Here is a 26,496-nt window from a genome sequence, read left to right on the forward strand (position 1 = left end):
CCAAAGCTGTGAACAGCACACATAAGAGGAGCTGCCAACTGAGGAAAATCTGCTATCGCAACCGCCCGAGGAGCAACCACAGCCCAAGGAGCCACTGCCACCCAGGGAGCAGCTCATGAATGACTCAACGTCTAGATATGTCAGTCAGATCAAACATGGGTAGACAAAGAAATCCCGAAAGGAAAGAGAAGGAGGATTCGCCAGAAAACCAGCTAAGTGATACAGAGGCATGCAACATGAGAGGAAAAGAATTCAGAATAAGGGTCCTAGAGTCCATAAACCGGATGGAGGAAAAAATCAAAAACATATAGAAGAACCAAGAAAAAAACAGATGAAAAAATCAACTACTTAAGCAAGAATCAAGAATTAAGAGATGAAAAAATCAACAACTTAAGTAAGACCCAAGAAGAAATGAAGAGTGATATAGCTGCAATAAAAAACACCATTGAAAGTATCAACAGTAGACTAGGAGAAGCGGAGGACCAAATTAGTGAATTAGAAGACAAGGAAGCAAACACACCCAAACTGTACTGCAATTGGAGAAAAAAATTAAAAGACAGGAGGAGAGCGTAAGTGAGATTTGGGACAACATGAAACGAAACAACATATGGATAATAGGGGTGCCAAAACAACAGAAAGAGGAACAAGGATTAGAAAACCTATTGGAAGAAATAATATCAGAAAACTGCCCTGTGTTGGGGAAGAAAAAAGTCACACAAGCCCAGAGAGTACGAAACAAGGTGAACCCGAAAAGACCGACACAAGACACATCATAATTATCATGGCAACTGTTCAGGGCAAAGAGAGAATCTTACAGGCTGCAAGAGAGAGACGGAAAGTTACATACAAGGGATCTCCCATTAGATTATCCAATGATTTCTCAACAGAAACACATCAGGCCAGAAAAGAATGGACAGAAATTTACAAAGTGATGCAAATCAAAGGACTGAATCCAAAAATACTCTATCAAAGGCTATCATGCAAAATTGAAGGGGAAATAGGAAGCTTCACAGACAAAAAAAGGCTGCGAGAGTTTATCACCACCAAGCCGGCAATGCAAGAAATTCTAAAGGGACTGGTGTAAAAAAAGGAACAAAAAGCTCAGAAAGAAAACAGCCACACACACAAAAAAGAAATGGCTACAAACATGTACCTTTCAATAATAACTTTAAACTTAAACGGACTAAATGCTCCAACCAAAAGACATCGAGTGGCTGAATGGATAAAAAAAACATGACCCATACATTTGTTGTCTACAAGAGACGCTCCTCAGAAGAAGGGACTCTCACAGACTGAAAGTGAAGGGATGGAAAAATATCTTTCAGGCAAATTGAAAGGAAAAGAAAGCTGGGGTAGCAATACTTATATCGGACAAAATAGACCTCAAAGTGAAGGCCATAACAAGAGATAAGGAAAGCCACTTCATAATACTAAACGGATCAATACATCAAGAAGATATAACCCTGGTAAACATATATGCACCCAATGCAGGAGCACCCAAATACATAAAAAAAAAAACTCCTGGAAGATATCAAAGGAGAGATCGACAACAATGCAATCATAGAGGGGGACTTTAATACACCACTGACATCACTGGATAAATCCTCTAGGCAAAAAATCAGCAAAGAAACAGCCATCCTAAATGACTCACTAAATCAGATGGACTTAATTGACATCTTCAGAACGCTTCACCCCACAGCCAAGGAATATACATTCTACTCAAGTGCTCTTAAGACACATTCAAAAATAGACCACATATTGGGTCACAAACAAAGTCTCCCCAAATTCAAGAAGATTGAAATCATAACAAGCATCTTCTCAGACCACGATGGCATAATATTAGAAATAAACTACAATAAAAACAACCCAAAATACTCAAACACTTGGAAGCTGAAGAGCATGTTATTAAATATTGATTGGGTTACCAATGAGATCAAAGAAGAAATTAAAAACATCCTGGAAACTAATGACAATGAAAACACAACAATCCAAAACCTATGGGACACATAGAAAGCAATCCTGAGAGGGAAGTTTATAGCTCTACAGGCCTATCTCAAAAAACAAGAAAAAATGGTAGTAAATCATCTAACTCTACATCTCAAAGAATTAGAAAGAGAGCAACAACAACAAAAAAAACCCAGAGTGAGCAGAAGGAAGGAGATAATAAAGATTAGAACAGAAATAAATGACATAGAGACCAAAAAAATAATACAGAAAATCAATGAAACCAAGAGCTGGTTCTTCGAAAGGATAAACAAGATTGACAATCCTCTAGCCAGACTCACCAAGAAGCAGAGAGAGAGGACCCAAATAAACAAAATCAGAAACGATGGGGGTAAAATAACCACAGACCCCACAGAAATACAAATGATTGTTAAAAAATACTGTGGGCAGCTCTACTCCAAAAAACTAGACAACCTGGAGGAAATGGATAAATTCCTAGAAAAATACAACATTCCAAAACTCAATCAGGAAGAATCTAAAAATCTCAACAGGCCAATAACTATGGAAGAAATTGAAGCAGTCACCAAAAAGCTTCCAGCAAACAAAAGCCCAGGACCAGATGGCCTCACAGGGGAATTTTACCAAACATTCAAGGAAGAACTAAAAGCTATCCTTCTCAGACTACTACAAAAAATTCAGGAGGAAGGAACACTTCCAAGCTCATTCTATGAAGCCAGCATCACACTAATACCAAAACCAGGTAAAGACAACACAATGAAAGAGAATTAAAGGCCAATACCCTCATGAACATAGACGTGAAAATCCTCAACACAATCTTAGCAATTGGATCCAGCAGTACATCAGAAAGATCATACACCATGACCAAGTAGGATTTATCCCAGGGATGCAAGGATGGTACAATATCCGCAAGTCAATAAACGTGATACATCACATAAACAAATTGAAAGAAGAAAAACACATGGTCCAATCAATTGATGCAGAAAAAGCGTTTGACAAAACCCAACACCCATTTTTGATAAAAACTCTCAGCAAGGTGGGAGTAGAAGGATCATACCTCAACATAATAAAAGCCATATATGACAGACTCACAGCCAACATCATACTCAATGGACAAAAACTAACAACATTTCCCCTAAGAACAGGAACAAGACAGGGATGCCCGCTCTCACCACTCCTGTTCAACAAAGTACTGGAAGTATTAGCCATTGCAATTAGACAAGAAGAAGAAATAAAAGGCAACCAAATTGGAAAAGAGGAAGTAAAACTGTCCTTATTTGCAGGCGACATGATATTATACATACAAAACCCTAGAGATTCCATCAAAAAACTAATAGACTTAATACATGAATTTGGCAATGTACCAGGATACAAAATTAACCCCAAGAGATCTGACGCATTTCTATACATCAATAGTCAACTTTCAGAAAGAGAGATTACAAAAACAATCCCATTTACCATCGCACCAAAAAAATTAAGCTACCTAGGAATAAACTTAAGTAAAGAGGTAAAAGGCCTCTACTCACAAAACTACAGGACATTGAAAAAAGAGATAGAGGAAGACATAAACTGATGGAAGAACATACCTTGTTCATGGACTGGTAGAATCAACATCATTAAAATGTCCACACATCCCAAAGCAATCTATAAAATTCAATGCACTTCCCATTAAAATACCAACGGCATACTTTACAGATCTAGAACGAACTCTCCAAAAATTCTTCCATAATAAAAAAAGGACCCCGAATAACTGCAGCAATCCTGAGAAAGAACAAAGTAGTTGGGATCTCAATACCAGATATTATGCTGTATTACAAAGCCGCTGTTCTCAAAACTGCCTGGTATGGGCACAAGAACAGACATATAGATCAATGGAATAGAATAGAGAGCCCAGAATTCGACCCGAACAAATATGCTCAATTAATATTTGACAAAGGAGGCAAGAACATACAATGGAGTCAAGATAGTCTCTTCAATAAGTTGTGCTGGGAAAATTGGACTGACATATGCAGGAAAATGAAACTAGACCACCAACTTACACCATACACAAAAATAAACTCAAAATGGATAAAGGACTTAAATGTACGACGAGAAACCATAAAAATTCCAGAAGAATCCAAAGGCAACAAAATCTCAGACATATGCCGAAGCAATTTCTTCACTCATACAGCACCTAGGGCACTTGAAACTAAAGAGAAAATGAACAAATGGGACTCCATCAAAATAAAAAGCTTCTGCACAGCAAAAGAAACCATCAATGAAACAACAAGAAAACCCACTGCGTGGGAAAACATATTTGCCAATGTCATATCAGATAAGGGCCTAATCTCCAAACTTTATAGGGAACTCATACAACTTAACAAAAGGAAGATAAACAATCCAATCAAAAAATGCACAAAGGTTCTAAATAGACACCTTTCAAAAGAGGACATTCAGAAAGCCAAGAGACATATGAAAACATGCTCAAAGTCACTAATCATCTGATAAATGCAAATCAAAACAACAATGAGGTACCATCTCACACCTGTCAGATTGGCTATCACCAACAAATCAACAAATGACAAGTGCTGGAGAGGAGGTGGAGAAAAATGAACAGTCGTGCACTGCTGGTGGGTTGCAGACTGGTGCAACCACTACGGAAGGCAGTATGGAGCTTCCTCAGAAAACTACAAATGGAACTGCCATTTGACCCTGTGATCCCACTTCTAGGAATATATCCCAAGAAACCAGAAACACCAATCAGAAAGGATATATGCACCCATATGTTCATAGAAGCACAATTCACCATAGCTAAGATCTGGATACAGCCTAGGTGCCCATCAGTAGATGAATAGATTAGAAAACTGTGATACATCTACACGATGGAATACTATGCTGCTGTAGAAAAGAAGGAACTCACCATTTGCAACAGAATGGATGGAAGTGGAAAGCATTATGATAAGTGAAATAAGCCAGTCAGTGAAAGAAAAATACCACATGATCTCACTGATTCATGGAAAATAAAGACCATTATAAACTTATGAACAATAATAGATACGAGGCAGAGCTGCCTCAAACGGATTGTCAAACTGCAGCGGGAAGGCCGGGAAGGGTTGGGGGGCAGAAGGGAAAGGGGTAAGAGATCAACCAAAGGACTGGTATGCATGCATACAAACATAACCAACAGACATAAGACACAGGGGGGGAAGTGGAGGCCAGGGGATTGTCAAGGACGGAGAAACAAAAAGGACACATATGTAATACTCTTTGTAATACTTTACGCAATAAAATTTAAAAAAAGACAGTCTCTTCAATAAATGATGAAAATCACACAGACACATGCAAGAAAATGAAACTAGACCACCACCTTACACCATACACAAAAATAAACTCAAAGCGGATAAAGGACTTGAACGTTAGTTGGGAATCTATATGAAGAAATCTCAGAAGACTGCACAGGCAGCAAATTATCAGACATATGTCTTGGCATCTCTTTACTGACACAGCTCTGAGGGCAATGAACACAAAGGAGAAATTAAACAAATGGTCCACATCAAAATAAAAATCTTCTGCACGGCAAACTAAATCCTGAACAAAACAACAAGAAACCCCACTGCCTAGGAGAACATACTTGCCAATTGTATCTCTGATAAGTGTTGAATTCCAAAGTTGACAGGGAACTCACACAAATTAACAATAGGAAGATAAACAATCCAAACAAAACATGGGCAAAGGACTTAAATGGACATTTTTTGAAAGGGGGCCTACACCAGGCCAAGAGACATAGGGAAAAATGCTCAAAGGCAATAACAGTCCAAGAGATGTGAATCAAAATGAGAGAAGTACCAATCCACCACTGTCAGAATAGCTGTCAGAAAAAAATAAAAAATAAAAAACCACAAGTGCTGGAGAGGATGCAGAGAAAAAGCAGCCAGTCAGCTGCAGAGAACAGGAGGCTATCTTGCTCCAGTGAAGGAGGAAGCCATGGTTCCCTGCCTGCCACTGCTGGAAAGTGAGCTTGCACTCTAAGCAACTATGTTGCAATTATAGACACTAAACAAACCCCATGCTTTCAGCCAGCCAGCAGATCTGGAGTTGCAACAGAGTTTCGATAACAGAACCCAAACAAACACAGATACCTGCTTTCAGCAGCCGAGGCCTCAGAACTGGGGCTGACCCTCAGAGCTAAAGCCAGCCCTCAGTTCCAGTGACAGCCATAGAAGATAAATAAATCCCAGAATAAAAAAAATTAAAAAAAGGAGAGGTTGGGAGCTTCAGTCACCCACCTGCCTGAAAAGAGCCCTCAGCCCCTCACCCAGACTGGCCAGGAACCCGAGTGAGGACCCTGACCATAAAGGCGGTGTTACCAGCTGCAAACAGCTATCATCCCCTCATCCAGGCTGGCCAGGCACCCAAGCGGACCCCCACCCTGATCCAGGACACCCTTCAGGGCAATCCAGCCGGCCCCACCTGTACACCAGGCCTATATCCTATATAGTAAGAGGGTAATATGCCTCCCAGCACCAGGATCAGCAGAGCCACGAGGCCTCCGGAACCCGGGATCAGCGGAGCCTGCCAGCACCAGGATCAGCAGAGCAGCAAATGCTCACTGCCCCTGTGTCAAGCACAGCTGAAAGGCCTCCCAGCACCTGGATCAGTGGAGCAGCAAGACCTCACTACCCCTGTGTCAAGCAGAGCTTCAAGGCCTCCCAGCACTAGGATCAGTGGAACCTCCAGGCCTCCTGGCCCCTGGAGCAGCATGACAGGGGGCAGCGCCCATCCCCACTGATCACCCTGCGGCTCTGTGTAGGACAGGGTGCTGTGCCCCAACCACCCTATGGGCCCTGCTCTGTTTGTGACGGGGTGGAGCCACAACCTCCTCCTTGGCCCTGCCCTGAGTGTGACAGGGACAGTGCCCCAAATCCCCTATCTGCCCTACTCTATGCATGACAGCAGGGAGCACCCCAACACCCTGATCGGCCGTGCTCTGTGTGTGACAGGGTACGGAGCCCCAACCCCCCTGATGGGCCCTGCTCTGTGCGTGACAGCAGGTGTTGCTGCAACCTCCCCATCAACCCTGCCTTGAGTGTGACAGGGGGTGGTGCCCCAACCTTCCAATCAGCCCTACACTGAGCCTGACTGGGGATGGCATCCCAACCTCCCAATCCGCCCTGCTCTGTGCATGACAGGGGCAGCACCCAACACCCAATCAGCCCTGCTCTAATCACAACCAGGGGCTGCACATAGGAATTGGGCCTGCCCTCTGCCAGGCAGGAGCAAGCCAAAGCGAGCATGTCATTATCTCCTGAGGGATCCCAGACTGTGAGAGGGGACAAGTGGGGCTGAGGGACACACACACACACACACACACACACACACACACACACACACATATATACTAGAGGCCGGGTGCACAAAAATTTGTGCACTCAGTGGGGAGAGGGGTTCTGTCATGCCAGCCTGTGCCCTCTCGCAGTCTGGGACCTCTCAGGACATAATGACCTGCTGGCTTAGGCCTGCTCCTGGGTGGCAGAGGGCAGGCCTAATCCCTAGGTGCAGCCCTTGGTCGGGTTCAGAGCAGGGCCGATTAGGGAGTTGGGGCGCCGCCCCCTGTCATGCACAGAGCAGGGTGGATCAGAAAGTTGCAATGCCACCCTCAGGAACACTCAAGGCATGGTCGATGGGGAGGTTGCGGCGCCACCCCCTGTCATGCACAGAGCAGGGCCAATCAGGTGATTGGGGTGCTGCCCCTTGTCAAGCACAGAGAAGAGTCCATCAGGTGGGTTGGGGCTCCCCCCTGTCACTCATAGAGTAGGGCCGATAGGGAGGTTGAGGCCCCGCCCCCTGTCCACACAGAGCCTCAGGGCGATCAGGGGGTTTGGGCGCTGCCCCCTGTCACACTGATCCCGGTGCCCGGAGGCCTCGAGGTTCTGCTGATCCCAGTGCTGGGATGCATATTACCCTTTTACTATATAGAATAGAGGCCTGGTGCATTGGTGGGGGCTGGCTGGTTTGCCCTGAAGGGTGTCCTGGATCAGGGTGGCGGTCCCCACTGGGGTGCCAGGACAGTCTCGATGAGGGGATGATGGCTGTTTGCAGCTGGTTACACACCCTTCAGGGTCGGGTTCCCCACTGGGGTGCCTGGCCAGTCTGGGTGAGGGGCTGAGGGCTGTTTTCAGGCTGGGACTGAAGCTCCCAACTGGTCCTTCTTTTTTTTTTTTTTTCTTTTTTTTTTTATTCTGAGCCACTTTTAGCTCTGAGGCTCCAGCTCTTAGGACTCCGTTCTTGAAAGCAGGTGTCTGGTTTGTTTGGGTTCTATAATCGAAACTCTGCATCAACTCCAGCTCTGAGATCCCAGCCGGCTGAAAGCTTGTTTCTGGGGTTTTGTTTAGCTTCTATACGTTACAATGTTTCTTAAACTGCAAGCTCAGAGGGCACAAGGCAGGCGGGGAATGTTGCAGTCCTCTGGCATGGAAGCAAGCAAGACTCATGTTCAGTTTAAGCTGCCTGGATGCCGGCAGCCATCTTGGCTGGAAGTTAATTTGCATATCACCCTGATAAGCTAATGGGAAGGGTAGCAGTCGTACGCCAATTACCATGTTTCTCTTTTATTAGATAGGATATGCACACACACACATATATATATATATATATATATATATATATATATATATATATGTATACGTACATGTGTGTGTATATATAGATATAGATATAAATATATATATATATATATATATATATATATATATATATATATATGTATCTCTCAGAGAGGGCTAATGAACTTTGATATTCAGCAAGGCTGAAAATCAGCATTATATTACCCTGCAGTTGGCAAAATGGCTGAAGGAAATCTCCTAACCTGATAACCCTTTTAATATTTAACATACTTGACTGCTGACATGCCTGTTTGCTTTGCTAAAGGGCATATATGAGAAACCTAAAGCCAAGTCAATAAAAGCTGATGGTTGCAGGGTTTGAGAGAGCTTCTCCGCTAGAAAGAAAGGTCTCTGCCTGGCTCCCCCATGTCTTCTAAATTTCTATTTGTTGTCTAGTGTATTCATTTGTGTTCAGCTCCTTTTCCAGATCCTGAATCCTTGCAGCATTCTGGCGCCCAATGTGGGGCATCTGGAGAAGAAATTTCACCAGAGTGAAAAATGAAGACATTTCACCAGAAAGCTGAGAAGTGCACTGAAAAGGTGGGGAAAATTCTCTGTGCACAAAGCCCATGCCAGCTTTGGAAATTGTGAAACATAAAGTGTGCGGAAAATCGTTCATTACTGCCAGGCTATAATGAGGGAAAGTTTGATTATAAAGCAAAATAAATAAATAAATAAATAAATAAATAAATAAATAAATAATTGTAAACGTTTACTTGTATGCTCAAGGATAAAGAAATTAAAATATCAAAAGCTACTCTCTGAAATCAGGCTCAAGGAAAAATGTAACATTGCCATCTTGAACTATGTGGGCTCTTGTTCGCACTGCATTATGCCTAATTCGTATTGGGGATCAAAAGTCTGTAATACCTAAGCCCTGGGTCCTCCACCTCTAGTGTGGAAAGGCACAGCAGCTAAAGAAAATGGGGTTAACAGTCATTTTACAAAAGGACTCTTTAATGCTTTGTCTGAAAATTACCATATGACACCTTGGGACAGGCAGATTTTAGCTAAAATAACTTTAGAGGACAGCCAATGCCATGAAGAGCAGAATAAGATCCATGAAAACTACTCTGATTCATTAAGCCTTGTCTCTATGTTACGGGCGCATGTCAGTTGATTATTATTAATCTGTTTTGGTTGTTTATTGTTAGTCTATTAAGCATGCCTTCAATTTAATTTAATAAGAAAAGAAACAGTAGATGGACAGGCCATTACTAAATATCTAAAACACCTCCCAACCCATTAATTACTAGTCTTTTGGTGATCCTGTAAAATGTATGCCCACTCTCGGGAGTGTTATTAAAAGTCTCATTTTATTTCCCAGATCGTTATTTGAAATTTGGATAGATGAGACATTCATCACAATTTAAGGGATATCTCTGGGATTTCTGTACCCATGAAGAGAAAAACACTAGCTTAAGAGAAGTCGCACCCCACCCGATTTTGGGTGCCTCTTGGACTGACCCCCATCTCTTCACAGATGCTATAGTACAAACCCAAGACTGTTTTTCTTTATAAGATGGTGAAAATGACATAAGGAAAATATACAGGCTGTGTTTAAGCAATAAGATTAGTGTTTCCATATGAAGGGACAGTTCTTAAATAATAATGGACCATATTCCAAGGTTAACATTAAAGCCAATGAAAGCCAGTAAGTTTTCTCTGCTGCAAAATTTGTCAAAGTGAAACGCCCTTAGATGGTGATAACTGGCTTTTGAAATCTCAAAATTGTTAAAAGTTAAATAGATAGATATAACTAAAATGAAGGCTTTGTGACAAAGCTTTTCAGTAATAATCTAATCTAATAAAAGAGAAACATGGTAATTGGTGTCCGACCGCTACCGTTTTCATTGTCTAATCAGGGAGATATGCAAACTAACTGCCAACTAAGATGGCAGTGAACCGCCATCAAAGATGGCAGTTAATTTGCATATGTAGGCACAATTCAGGGAGGCGAAAGGGAAAGCAGGAAGAAGCCCCCTGTCACTGTCAGTGATCGGAAACCCAGGGGGGTTCTAAGAGCCCTGCCCCCCAACCATGGTCGGAGAATTGGGCACCTTTGCCAACCTGGCCAGTGATTGTGGGAAGTAGGATTGGAGCTAGCGATGGGTGCTGGGCACGGGCAAATTTGGCAGTCCCAGCAGCTAGGGGTCCCTTGCCTGGGCCTAAAGCAGAGCCTACAATCACGGGGCCGCTGCCGCTGCGGGTCCCCGCTGCCCAAGCCGGACGCCTCGGCCAGAGGCGTTAGGCCTGGGCAGGGGCAGAGCCTGCAATCGTGTGGAGCTGGGGATCCCCTGCCCAGATCTAATGCCTCAGTCAGAGGCATTAGGCCTGGGCAGGGGCAGAGCAGGAGATCGTGGGGAGCTCAGGGTCCCCTGCCCAGGCCTACTGCCTTGGCCAGAGGCGTTAGGCCTGGGCAGAAATGGAGCCTGCAAACCTGGGGAGCTGGGGGTGCCCTCCCCAGGCCTAACACCTTGGTCAGAGGGGTTAGGCCTGGGCAGGGGCAAAGCGGGAGACTGTGGGGAGCTCGGGGTCCCATGAGGCATTAGGCATGGGCAGGGGCAGAGCAGGAGATCGTGGGGAGCTGTGGGTCCCCTGCCCAGGCCTACCGCCTTGGGCCAGAGGCCTCAGGCCTGGGCAAGGGGCCGATCTGGTGATTGGTGATCAGAGGTTGATGAGGGTCAACTCCACTGGCCGAGGCTTCAGGCCTGGGCGGGGAGTTGAGCCAGCAATTGAAGGGGGCTGGAGGTCCTCTACCCAGGCCTGATCCCTGGGCCAGAGGCATCAGGCCTGGGTGGGGGGTGGAGCCGGTGATTGGGGGGATATGAGGGTCCCCTGGCCTAGGCCTGAAGCCTGGGTCAGAGGCGTCAGGCTTGGGCGGGGGGTGGAGCAAGCGATCAGAGGGAGATTGGGGTCCCCTGCCCAGGCATGATTCCTGGCCAGAGGCCTCAGGCCTGTGCGGAGGCTAGAGCCAGTGATCGGGGGAGATGTGGGTCCCCTGTCGAAGCCTGACACCTCTGGCGGAGGTGTCAGGCCTGGGCATGGGGCCGATCCTGCGATTGGAGGGTGATGGGGTTCAACGCCTGAGGGCTCCCAGTATGTGAGAGGGGGCAGGCTGGGCCGTGAGACAGTATCCCCCCTCGCCCCAGTGCATGAATTTTGTGCACTGGGCCCATAGTTATAAATAAATATATTGATGGTGAGGGTGCAGTCCCTGAGGAGAGGGCGGACTGCACTCTCTGTTGGAGGAAAGGGCCAGTGGATCTTCTCCCTGTAAAAGCAGAGAACCTGGAAAAGCACTCTTAGATGTTATCTCTGAAGGAAAAATGTGGTGGTTTTAAAATTCCAATGGCTACAGGCCTTCTTCCTTTCTCCCCCTACTTCTTTGGCAACCTCATATGTCTAAACATACTTTTCCAAAGTCTTTGTTAACTTAAAAAATTGGAGTTGCTTACATTAAGTAAAAAAACTTATTAAAACTCTAAAGGTTTTGAAATAACAACATTTTGCAATATTTATTTGAGTTTGACTCGAATGAAAAAACAAAGGACAGATTTGAATCTATTAATTAAATAAGTCTTTGTTAATTTTATTGGAAATATATCCCTAAAAATGTGAAGGTATTACTAAACTCAGAAATGCTAATTATTTAACTTACCACCTAAAATTTAAGACTTCCAAGAGTTAAAGGTTCAAATTAAATTGGGAGAAATTATGTGCTCGTAATGATAAAATGCATAAAGTTTAGAAATTCATTATCAAGAAAAATAATTCGCCGAAACCGGTTTGGCTCAGTAGATAGAGCGTCGGCCTGCGGATTGAAAGGTCCCAGGTTCGATTCCAGTCAAGGGCATGTACCTGGGTTGCAGGCATAGCCCCAGTAGGAGATGTGCAGGAGGCAGCTGATCGATGTTTCTCTCTCATCGATGTTTCTAACTCTCTATCTCTCTCCCTTCCTCTCTGTAAAAAATCAATAAAATATATTTAAAAAAAAAAGAAAAAAAAGAAAAATAATTCATGTGATTTCTCTGGAAAAACTTAGTAGTACAAAATATATTGTAGTCCTTATGTGTACTATGTGTGGTAAAATGTCAACCTAGGATATAATATTTTATTGGACTGATTAAAAAAGAGGATTAATTAAAAGGTCAGAACCAAATTTTTAATATAAAAACCAGTTTAAATTTTATTGATCTATTTTAGAATAATTACAACAAATGTATAATGTAATGTTTGGGTTACACATATTTGTGATAGTCTTTCCATGTTAAATTTCAAGACTTTAACCGAGAGATAGCTTTGAAACTTTTCAAGTGCCCTGGAATAATTCAAGGGTTTACTCTCTTCTTAAAAGAAATATTTTAGGAAAAGAAATATTTTCAAACCAAATTACCCCGATCTAATATACTTGAAATCACTTGAAGCTTCATCAAATAAAAATTAATAACTGTGTTCTCTTTACATGCACGTATTTTAAATGTTATAAAAGTTTCACCCTCTAAGGGAGGGCAGGACAAAGTTGCTGAATACTTCTTAAGCAACATCAGATTATTCAGCGGCAGAATTTTAAGATGGGAGCCCTGACAGCCTGACCTTTAGATAGGCCCGGGGGTAGTGCAACATCTGGACTTCATAGGTCAAATGTATAAGTTTACTTACTTTGCTTTCTCAATAAAGATGCATACTTTAGTCACTAAATAAATTAGCTTTTTACAATATAATCATGGTCTCATATAAACTCAGTTATACGAGAAGCAGATATTTTATTAGCAATTGGTTCTAACACAGTCCAGAGTAAAATTTCTGTACCTATGCAAATGAGCACTAGCCAAAAGAATGCTGTTTAAAAGTAAATTTTAAGCTCAATAAAAAGGAGAAATTTTTAAATCTCTTCTGCTACTATTTACAAGGAAAAAAAAAAGTTATTATTGGAGCATTAAATCTCACCATTAATAAGACACCATAGAAAAAAGGGAGTGACTTTTACTTAATCTGTATGCATTGCACAATTGGCCAGCATACTTCTTATTGGTATTTCTTAAAAGGAACCAAGTTTGTAGCTCTATTTAAAAGAAAAAAAAATGTTTTTAAAAGAAACTCCCTAAATGTGGCCTAGAAATTACTCTGGGAGAAAAAACAGGAGCAGATTCCCTTCAAAGATCTAGAAAACTGTAATTAAAAATGAATGTATGAGACCTCATAAAGAAAAGTAAACCATTTGCATTTTGCCTCCATAAACAACGCTTATGTCAATATACTCAAAGACTGATAGCAAAAACCCTATTAGTGTCATTTACTGTCCCCACCCAATGACAAAGTTAGGAAATAAGCCTTATTTTTGACTGATTTAAATTAGCAAATGAAAATAAAAGAATATTCAGGGGAACTTAGTTGGAATAGGTAGAAACCTATTCCTGGAGCAGTCACTGTTTTTACTGATAGTTCATCTCATGGTAAAGCTGCTTATAATGCAAAGAATTCAGACCAAGTCATTCAGACCAGTCATACTTCTGTGCAAAGAATCGAATTAGAAACGATCAAGGCTGACTTGCAGGATTTCCAAAAGCCTCTTCATATTATCTCTGATCTGCCTATGCTGCTGGCTTGGTAAACAGAACTGCAACTACTCAATTTAAATGGCTGTGACCGATGCCTATCTATACTATTTGAACAAGTCCTGGTCCTTTAACAAAAGGAAATGCATAGGCCTATCAATTAGTTATTTCATTAAACAGGCCACAGAATCTCATCAACTTTTACATCAGCCTGCCAAAATATTGTACAGCAGACAAAACAGATTATCAAGAAATGTCCCCCTTGCATGTTATATCTGCTACAAGGGCCTCTAAATCCCAACTTGAAAAACAAAAGTGGGGGAATAGTGAAGAAATCTCCTGTAAGTAGACTACACCAAGCCTTAATTACTTTAAAATTTTTCCTTGTAATGCTGATGGCAAGTCACCCATAGAATTACACTGGTGTCAGAATAAGCCAAACCAAAATGGTCTGGTTAAATGGAAAGATACGGAGTCTGGTTTATAGAAGGGCCCCTTTATTAACCTTTGGTCGAGGATAAACTTGTGTGTTTCCATAAAACTCCTCCAAGCCTGGATGGTTCCTGCAACATGAATCTGAGGGAGGAACTGACCAGACTACTGCAACCACAGATAGCAGAGGCCCCAAGCAAAACGCTGAGGAGTCAGAGGAGAAACATCCAGAGATAGGGGATGGTGAAGATGCCTTGCCATGCTAGCACTCATCAGCTGTGCATTGGTGCAGGTTGCCCATGACAAAGCCAAAGAAATTCAGACCTACATTGTCATTTCTCACCATGTGTCCACCATCCAGAACTCGAACATCATTGCTGTCATGTCAGAAGCTAACAGTGACTGGGAAAGGGATCCATAAAAAACAAATGGCCCCACAAGAAGCCTGCTATGAATGAATTCCTTAAATACCTGACAATAATATTTAGAAGGACATGAAAGAACTCAATCCTTGTCGTCGAATCTCCCTACGTTTCCTTTTTAGAGTAACCGCTATTGTCTTTCTTTCTTGTTCTTCTATGTTTGCTTCCAGTCTGAAGATGCAGAATGAAAAGTCTTAAAAGGATCTGAGCCCAGGTAATGGCAGACACCTTTCTAAACTAATTAAGAAAGCAAAAAGGGGGAAATGTCGGCCCAGCAAAGACCAACAGTAGTGAACATATCAAAGCGAGAATCCTACAGCAGGCGAATGGACTTTGATATTCAGCATGGCGGAAAATGAGCATTTTGCTACCCTGCTGTTGGCAAAATGGCTGTAAGCAACCTCCTACCATGATAATACTTTTATTGTTTACCAAACTTTACCATCGATATGCCTGTATGCTTTGCTAAAGGGCAAATGTGTATTAAAGTAAATAAAAACTGATGGGTCCTGGGTTTCAGAGAGCCTCTTTACTAGAGAAATGTCTTCACCTGGCTCCCCATGCCTTCTAAATATGTAATTGTTGTCTAGTGTATTCATTTCAGTACATACACTTTTGCAGTTCCTGAATCTTTGCTGCAAAAGGTTGCTGCAGGGAAGGTAGTGGAAGGTGGGGTTAGAGAGATCAACTAAAGGACTTGAGGCATGCATATGAGCCTGACTAATGGACACTGACACCAGTGGGGGTGATGAGATGAGGAGGAGGTAGGAGGGACAAATGGGGGATAAGGACACATATATAATACCTTAACCAATACAGAAAAAATAGCCCTAGCTGGTTAGGCACTGTGGATAGATTATTGGCCTCCAGACTGAAGGGTCCCAGGTTCGATTCCAGCCAAAGACACATGCCTGGCTTGTGGGCTTTGTCCCCAGTGTGAGGCATGCAGGTGGCAGAGAATCAATGATTCTCATGCATAATTGATGTTGCTATCTCTCTCCCTCTCCCTTTCTCACTGAAATCAATAAAAAAATATTTCAAACAATAAAAGAATAAACAGATGAATAAAATAGAGCCAGAGTAAAAAATGTATGTTTTAGAATATAATAAAAGGAATCCTATTATTTTCATATATTTAATAATTCCTACAACTTTTGTGATAAAATAGGTTTGCACTGTTTTGGTAATATTATATTTAATATTTTTTCCTTAACATATTAATGTTTATTGCATGTAACACTATATTATAACAGACTAATATGCAAATTGTCCCTTCAAACAGGAGTTTGACCGGGAGATCCACCATGGGGTGGGACAGTCTGGCTAGCATCCCGGGCTGCACCCTGCAGGCAGCCCCACACTGTTCTGTCCACGGCCCCCCTCCACCCCCGCAATGATTGAGGACTCGCCAGCCAGTAATATGCCCACAGCCCCTTCCCCTGCCCTTCATCTTCCCCCATCTGATCCCCCACTCGATCTGGGTGGAGCCAGCCGGCCAAACACCTGTATCCCCTCCCCTTGGCCAACCCGGCGATTGGGGTGTGCAGGCCGGACACCACCCATGCATGAATTGTACACTGGGTCTCCAGTATTATTATATTTAAAATTGTTTTTCTTGGAATATTAATGCTTATTGCATGTAAAATTATTACATTTAAAATAGTTTTTCTGGAAATATTAACATTTATTGAATGTAACATTATGACACTAAAACCATTTTTCTTAAAATATTAAAAAAGTAAATGTAAAAAAGAGGGACACTGTATCAACATGGATTAAAAGGAATGCATTCTTCACTCTGGTGTTATCTACTTATTACCTCACTAATCAGAAGATGAAGAATTATTTCCTAACAATGAAACAATAAGATAGTGTTGAGTACAGATGCCCATCCACTACTCACTTTCCACATGGCTTCCAGAAATTAAAGTGCAGCATTCCTTTTAAAACAGCTCATTACTCTAATCCATGAGAGACTGTACCATTTACCTTGACTTCCCATCCCAGTAATGCTTTGCCTTGGATCAGAATGGGCAGGTCTTGTAGGTGGAGGATCCCAACTTCTTGAAGATGGAGTTCTTTTCAGTGGAAGGGAATCCACCCTGCAGCCACTTCTGTGAAGATTAATTGTATGTCCGCCATCCTCTGTGTCATAAATAACATCATTCTATTTGAGTACGGTCAACATTTGTTAAATGGTCAAGTCTGGTTATTGTGTATAAATATTTACTAGACAGGATCATGGTCATAAGCATGCTGGTTAGCACAAAATGATAAAATTCTATCTTCACATGTCTTCAGTACAGTGCTCAGAGTTATTGAAAATCAGTTTGGATAACTGAGAAAGAACTGAAGCAGAATTATATATATACGTGCCAATAAAACAAAACAAAACACACACACACACACACACACACACACACACACACACACACCGGAATTTGAATGCAGAGAATCCAGATATACTAAGTGAAAGAAGTTATTTAAAAGATACAAGAAAACAGTCTCAACTAGTCTTCAAACTAATTTCATCTCAATAAAAGCTTTTAAAACATGTAATGTCATAATTAAAAATTAAAATATAAAAAGTCAAAACATGATGCATTACAAAAAAGTGTTATTTCACGAATGTTATCATATAATTCCTACAGTTCATTTATAAAATAACTCTTTGATCAGAATACTACACTCTATTTTAATAGTATTTAAAGAAAACATGTTGAATAATACATAATTAACAATCACTGTTTTCATTTTCAAATAGGAAAGAGGCTTATCTTCCAATTCTGTAATTCGTCATGGGAAAGAAGAACTATGAGCATCCTCATATGTGGCCAAATATGAACTGGCAAACTCTTCTCAGTATCACCCAGATGGTAAAAACAGGAACATTCACCTTCATCTTGCACAAACCCTGCAATAACGCTTTAGGAAATTTCCCGTGAAATGTCACACACCTAATTATCACAAATGGACACTAAATCTTTGAAATTAGGAAAACTGGTTAATATGAAACCAACTTTTCCTGCTACAGATATATTGAAATGAATATACTTTCCTTTCATAGTCAGCCAAATAAGTAAATAGATAAATTAATTAAAAGACAACTCCCTGAAAATAGCTCGTCAACATGTTTATTCATGTTTCATATTCCTCATATACAAGAAAGAAAGAAGGAAAGAAAGACCAATAAACTTGGTGAATCATTGGTTTTTAGCCTTTTCCTGAGTCAGACACCCCTTTGTGAATCTATTTAATACCATAGACATTTCTCTTATGTAGTTTCCAAATGGAAAGTTTTCTACATCAAACGTAAGTACAAGATCATCTTATCAAATTAATAATAGAGATTATTATTTTACACAGTACAGGGTTGCACATTCCTATACTCAAAACTAGTTACTGACAGTAACTTTATGAATTTAAAGTTATTGAATTTATGGAAGTTAATATGATCTCATAGGCTTCAGGTACACAAGCCTATTACACCTCATTTGCATATTGTATTATGTGTTTACCTAAGTCAGATCTCCTACCATCCCTAGATTTTGAAACATTACCTAAGTGTTTTACACCTGAGGGTCCTTTTGCTTCTCTTACTTCCTCCTCTTCCACTTCTCAGACTTCTCACATCACCTCTATTTCTTGATGGAACTGGTGCCCTCTGCCCACCCCCACTTTGAAAAGATGGTTTCTTGGTGTAGTCTACTTTAGTTGTTTTTCCAACCACAGACTAAAATGAGTACACATAATATCAACACTACGTAACATTTAACCTGAACAAATGAGCAACTGTTTGAAACCTACTTATTATTGCAACTAAAATCAAGATCTACCTAAAATTCTTCTCCCAAACCAAGTGTTTCCTTCAAAAATGACAGAGTCCTTTTTCATGGTAAGTTTATGAAACACTTCATTATTAACAATATTCCATTGAAGTATTCAACACAGAACCATATATGTTGGTTAATAAAATTCCTCCAAAGACCCCTAGTAATAAGGACTAAAATGTATGTCGGTTAATAAAAGTCCTCCAAAGACCCCTAGTAATAAGGACGAAAATGTCTCACATTCCAGGGGAAAGCACATAAATTCATTCTTGTTTTTTAGTAGGCTTATTCTTGGTTATCTGGAGAGAGGGATATAGAGATGGAAACATAGATGAAAGAGAAATATTTTGATCAGCGGCTTCCTTAAATGGCTCCTACTGGCAAACCAGCCAGCACCTTGGGCATGTGTCCTGACCCGGTATAGATGATAGGCCATCTTGGTTCACAATTCTATCCTCAACCATTGAGCAATACTGACTGGGCAATGTGGATTACTTTTTAGAATGTGTCTGTTACTTCTTTATGTTTTGACACATCTATTTTATGTTTTCCAGTGCACTTGGCTTACATAAACTATTTATTTTTTAAAACAAACAATCATTCATTCAAAATGATTAGGTACTTTATTCCTCCTCTACTGCTTCTCAGGTTTCTTACTTTTACTATTTCTTCAGTAAAAATGACAGAAAACAATGTCCAGTATGAATGCAACTCTGTATACATAGTTCTGATTTGTTTCTCCATTCTATTTTTAATCGGCTCTTTGCAAAATCTTTATTATTTTTATGTTACTGCACTGTTTGATGTTAAATATGGTTCTAAGAAAACAAACCATCTTGAAGGGGAGAGCTGCTATGACTAGGAACCCAGCCTCACCTCTACCCAGATGGGCCTCACACATCACCTGAGAGCCACTCTGGCCAAAGACCTTTTTACGGCAGCAGCAGACCCACGGACACCGGGACTCCAGCCCCCCACCACTGCCATTGCCTCCTGTGAGTCTTGGAGTGTACAATTGAATTGCGGATCCACTCTGTGGCCATTGGCCCATCACACCCTGGCACCTGGGTTCTGACATGATAGCTAAAATGGGGAGACAAACAAACAACACCCAAAGGACAGAAAAGGAGGAATTGCCAGAAGAGGAACTCAATTAAATGGAGACATACAATATGTTCGAAAAGGAATTCAGAATAAGGGTCATAAAGTTCATACACCAGATGCATGGGAAATCCACAACTTACATAAGAATCAAGGACAAATGAAAAACATTGATAATAGCTACAATAAAAAATACGATGGAAGGTTTCAATAGTAGACTAGAAGTAGCAAAGAATTGAATCAGCGATTTAGGAGACAGGGCAGAGTAACACACCCTGAACAACACAATCTGAACAGCAACTTGAGAGAAAAAATGGAAAGCAGGTGGATATCCTAAGGGAGATTGGGGATAACATGAAACAAATAACATGTGTATAATAAGGGTGTCAGAAGGACAAGATGAGGAACAAGGATTAGGAAACCTATTAGAAGAAATAATCACAAAACCTTCCTGATCTTGGGAAGAAAAAGTCACACAAGCACAGACAGTCCCAAAAAAGATGAAACCAATAAGACCTATACCAAGACACATTGTAATTATAATGGCAAACAATAATGACACAAACAGAACCTTAAAGGATGCAAGAGAGAGACAGAGTGTCACCTACAAAGGCTCTCCTGTTAGATTATCAAATGATTTTTAACAGAAACACATCAGGCCAGAAGGGAATGAAAGGAAATATACAAAGTGATGCAAAATAAGGGACCAAATCCAGGAATACTTATCCAGCAAGGCAATCATTCAAGACTATAGGGGAATTCAGTGTCTTTACAGAAAAAAAAAAATCTAAGGGAGTGTTTCACTACTAAACCATCAATGCAAGAAATGCTGAAGGGACTGTTGTAAAAAGAAGGAATAGAAGAGACAGAAGAAACACAGGCATAAAGAAAAAAGTGGCAACATATCAGTACCTATCAAAATAACCTTAAACCTAAATGGACTAAACACTCCATTCAAAAGATATATAATGGCCAAAATTATAATAAAACAAGACCCATATATATGCTGTCTATGAGAGACCCACCTCAGAATAAGGACTCACATGGACTGAAAGTGGAAGGAGAGAAATACTTTTCAGGCAAAGAAGGGGAAAAAACTAGGGGATCAATAATTATATTTGAAGAAATAAATCTCAAGAAGCCAAGATGGTGATGGAATAGGCATACACGTCCCAGGGCACATCCTGGAGCAAATGGAGTGAGCAGCTGAAACTAATAACATCCACTCGGAATTGGCAAAGTACACTCAGGTGGTCAGACAGTTTACAGCCAGGAAGGTCAGAGTTCCTCTGGTAAGGTAAAAACCAGGGATCTGGGCAGGAAAGTTTGCCACACCTCTGAGCCCAGAAATGGTATAAGCACCCCTATGTTCATAGCAGCACAATTCACCATAGCTAAGACCTGGAAACAGTCTAAGTGCCCATCAGTAGATGAATGGATTAGAAAATGGTGGTATATCTACATGATGGAATACTATGCTGTTGTAAAAAAGAAGGAATTCTTGCCATTTGCAGCAGCATGGATGGAACTGGAGAGCATTACGCTAAGTGAAATAAGCCAGTCAATGAAGGAAAAATACCACATGATCTCACTCATTTATGGATAATAAAGACCATTATAAACTTATGAACAAAAATAGATACAGAGGCAGAGCAGCTTCGAACAGACTGTCAAACTACAGCGGGAAGGCCGGGGAAGTTTGGGGGGCCGGCGGGTAGAGTAAGAGATCACCCGAAAGACTTGTATGCATGCATATAAGCATAACCAATGGACATAAGACACTGGGAGTTAGGGGAGGCCAGGGGATAGTCAGGGCGGGGAAGAAAGAGGAGACATATGTAATACCCTTTGTAATACTTTAAGCAATAAAACAATTTAGAAAAGAGAGAAAAAAGAAATCTCAAAGTAAAGGTCATAAAAAAGAGATAAGACCGATTGGTATGATGTGCTCTGACACCCAGGGAGTAGACTCTCAATGCAAGAGCTGCCCTTGGGGATCAGTGAGCTCCCTCAGGGCAGCGCCATTCAGCTGGATCCTGTGCTGATGACTGACAAGTGGAGCAGCAGTGGCAGGAATTTCTCCCACCTCCACAGAGGCGCTAAGCATGTTTGGCAACTGGGATTAAGCCTAAGCCATCATTCGGACATCCCCTGAGGTCTCCCAGGCTGCCAAAGGGTGAGGGACTCCGCCAAGTGTACAAAGTTCGTTCACTGGGCCTCTTATATTGCTAATAAAATACAATAAGATATAACAAAATTCAAATACTTGGAGGCTAAATAGTCTTTTATTAAATAAATGGAGGCCCAGGGTATGAATTCCTGTATGGAAGCAGTCTGGTTGGCCTCCCCAGATGGGGGCACATGGGGCCAGGCCTGCAGCGGTTAGTGGCCATTGGCAGTTAACCAGAAGGCCATGCCTCCAATCTGGGCATTAGGGCATATAGGGGGTGTGGCTGACCAGGGGAAAGGCTGTGAGTGGTTTGCTTATCAGTCCTGCCCCGAATGGGGGATTGGGGGCCGATGGGAAGCAAGGTTGGTCAGGGATATGGCCGATTGGGGCCCAGATAAGACTGCTTGGCTGCCACAATGCAAGTCATAGACACCAGCTATTCTGGTCATTCTGCCATTCAGGTCACAGGGCTTTTATGTACAAAGATAGATAACTGGGTTACCGAAGAGATTAAAGAAGAAATTAAAATCATCCTGGAAGTAAATGAAAATTAAAAATAAAAGTCCAAAATCTATGGGACACACTGAAAGTAGTCCTTAGAGGGAACTTCATAGCATTACAGGCCTAACTCAAAGAACAAGAAAAACAGTTAACAAATTATCTAACCCGCACAACTTAAAAAGTTAGACAGAGCAACAAGCAAAGCCCAAACTGAGCAGCAGGAAGGAAATAATGAAGATCACAGCAGAAATAAATGACATAGAGACCAAAAACCGCACAAAAGATTAATAAAGACATGAGCTATTTCTTTGAAAGGATAAACCAGATTGACTAAGCTCTAGCTAGGCTCACCAACAGGACCCCAGTAAACAAAATCAGAAATGAAAGAGGCAAAATAGCAAAAGACCCCACAGATATAAAAAGGATTGTAAATAAATACTATGGACAACTCTACTCCAACAAACTGATCAACCCTGAAGAAATGGACATATTCCTAGAAAAATACAATCTTCCTAAACTCAGTTAGGAAGAATAAAACATAGGACCACGCCAATAACTACTCAGGAAATTCAAGCAGTCACAAAAATAACTTGCAGCAAACAAAAGCCTGGGCGAGACGGCTTCACAGGGACTTTTACCAAGTGTTCAAAGAAAAACTAAAACCTTCTTCCTCAGACTATTCCATAAAATTCAAAGGAAGTACCATTTCCCAACACTTCCTATGAAGCCAGCATTACTCTAATCCCAAAGCCAGATAGAGAAAACACAAAGAAAGAAAAATGCAGGCCAATATATCTCTGATGACCATAGATGTTACAATCCTCAACAGAACTCTAACAAATGCGATGCAACATTACATTGAAATGAGCATACACCATGCCAAAGCGGATATATTCTGGGGAAGTAGGATGAGTCAACATCCAGAAATCAATAAGTGTGATGCATCACATAAACAAATTGAGAGAGATTCATATCCATTGGTGCAGGAAAAGCATTTGACAAAATCCAACACCCAATTTTGATAAAAACTCTAAGCAAACTGGGCATAGAGGGATCATACCTCAACATTAAAAAAAGCCTTATGTGACAAAACTACAGACAACATCATACTCAATGGGCAAAAACAATTACTCTAAGAAGAGGAACAAGACAGGGATGCCCACTCTCACCACTTCTGTTCGACAGAGTACTGGTAGTGCTAGGCAATGCAGTCAGACAAGAAGAAGTCAAACAAGGCATGCAAAGTGGAAAAGAGGAAGTAAAACTGTCATAATTCGCAGATGGCATGGTATTGTCCATAGAAATACCTAAAGACTCCACCAAACAAAACTAGGAGATTTAATAAATGAATTTGGCAATGTAGCAGGGTACAAAATTAACACCCAGAATTCTATGGCTTTTTGATACACGGATAATGAACTCAGAAATAGAAACAAACAAACAAAAATGCCATTTAGCAGTGCAACAAAAATTTAAGACACCTAGGAATAAACTTAACTGAGGAGGTAAAAACCTGTTCTTGGAAAACTACAGGAAATTGAAAAAAAGTGATAGAGGAAGACTAAATCAAATAGAAGAACATACCATATTCATGGTTTGGTACAATCAACATCATTAAAATGTTCATAGTACCCAAAGCAATGTACAGTTTTAATGTATTAACCATTAAAATGTCAATGGCGTATCTCACAGACCTAGAAGAAAGTTTCCAAAAATTCCTATGAATTTAAGAAAAGACCCCAAATAGTTACAGCAATCTGGACAAAGAAGAACAAATTTGGAGGGATCACAATACCAGATATCAAGCTATACTACAAGCCACCATTCTCAGAACTGCCTCTGACTGGAACTAAAACAGACATAAAGACCAATGGGACAGAACAGAGAGCATAGAAGTCGACCCTAACCATTATGCTCAATTAATGTTTGACAAAGGGAGGCAAAAGCATAGAATGGAGTCATACAGTCTCTTTAATAATTGGTGGTGGAACCTGGATGGCAGTGAGGCCTAGGCAGGGCTGGGTAGGTGGGGCAGCGCGGGGCGTGGCGGGGCGCGGAGGGGTGGGGCGCGGTGGGGCGGCTGCGCACTGGGCTAGGACTCTGCTGGCACAGGCACTGCACTGGAGACTCTTGCCCTTCCCGCGGGGTCTGGGGCGTCCCAGCAGGGCCCCATGGAGGACCTTAGCCTGGACAGCTGCAGAGAGGAGGACGCGGCGCCAGGCGCCGAGGGGTGGCCCGAACCCCAGGCGAGGGTGCACTTCCGCGTGACAAGGTTCCTCATGGAGGCAGGTGTCAAGCTAGGGATGCAGTCCATTCCCCTCGCCACCGCCTGTGCCATTTACCATAAGTTCTTCTGCGAGATCAACCTGGACGCCTATGACCCCTACTTGGTCGCCATGTCTGCCCTTTACTTGGCTGGCAAAGTGGAAGAACAGCCCCTGCGAACCCGTGACATCATCAACGTGTCCAACAGGTACTTCCACCCAGGCAGCGAGCCCTTGGAGATGGACTCCCTAGTCTGGGTGATCCGGGACAGCATTGTGCAGTGCGAGCTCCTTGTGCTGCGGGTACTGCGCTTCCAAGTCTCCTTTCAGCACCCACACAGGTACCTGCTCCACTACCTGATTTCTCTCAAGAACTGGCTGAATCCTTACAGCTGGCAACGGACCCCCATCTCCGTCACTGCCTGGGCCCTGCTGCGGGACAGCTACCGCGGGGGGCTGTGCTTCCGGTTCCAGGCTCAGCACATAGCGGTGCCGGTGCTCCACCTGGCCCTGCAGGTCTGTGGGGTCCAGGTGCCCGCCGAGGCCATGGCCGAGAAGCCATGGTGGCAAGTGTTTAGTGGCGACCTTACCAAGCCAATCATTGATAACATTGTGTTTGATCTCACTTGCATTTACACCATGGACACAGAGATCCCCAAAGACAAGCCTGGGACACTCGGCTGCCAGGGGACAGCGCCACCACATCGCCCTGAGGGCCGGTCCCCAGAGCACTGGCAGGGAGGACTGGTTTTGTGCTGCTGGAGACAGGCCAGTGAATGCCGGGGTCCAACCCAGCAGGTCCAGGGGTTCCCAAAGGCGTTAGACGGAGTCGGCGAAGAAGGAATGACACGGAGACAGTGTTCAGTTGATCAGCAGCTTAGCCAGGATCTTCAGGCAAGTTCTGGCTTCGATCTCCAGAGAGGTTCTGCTGTTTATTGTCTTGTTACATCAGTATTTATCCCAGTTGATTTTAATCCTATCAATTTCTATTACAAAGGTTAGGGTGTTTCTTATCTCCATTCCAGGGAGTAAAGATTATGTAGCTTAAGCATGATTGTTTGTAGTTATTAACTACCCGCCTGGCACTTAGTTAAGGAGTTTCATCCCCTCCCTAACTTCAGGGAAAAATTCCTACCTGGGGAAGCAACCTTTCTAGGAGAGGCATCCCCTCCCTGACTTCAGGGACAAGTTCCTACCTGGGGAAACAACCTTTCTAGGAGAGGTGACCTTGGTTAAAACACACAGCGCTAAGGGGAGCAAACATATTAATAACAGTATGCTATATACGCCAGGTCCCTTGAAACATATGCTGTGCAGATGTTTCTTTCCTGCAGCGACTGTGTCAAGCAGCAAGGATGGACCGCCTTCCGGCAGGTGAAGGCGATGACATGCTGCCACTTTGATTCTCAGGCTTTGACTCTCCCTGGCAGCCAAGGTCCAGATGGGGATGGGCGCTGCACCTCCCGTGGGCAGGAGGGTGCCGCGGGCAGGAGGGTGCTGCGGGCAGCTCTGAGGCCTCCGGGTCTGCTTTTGTCCTTTGAAAGGACGCAGACTACAGCCGAGGTTTGGGATCAGTGGAAGGAAAATCAAAGAACGGATGGGACTGTGCCCCAGG

Source organism: Myotis nattereri (assembly GCF_964212035.1).
Source record: "Myotis nattereri genome assembly, chromosome: Y".
Lineage (NCBI taxonomy): Eukaryota > Metazoa > Chordata > Mammalia > Chiroptera > Vespertilionidae > Myotis > Myotis nattereri.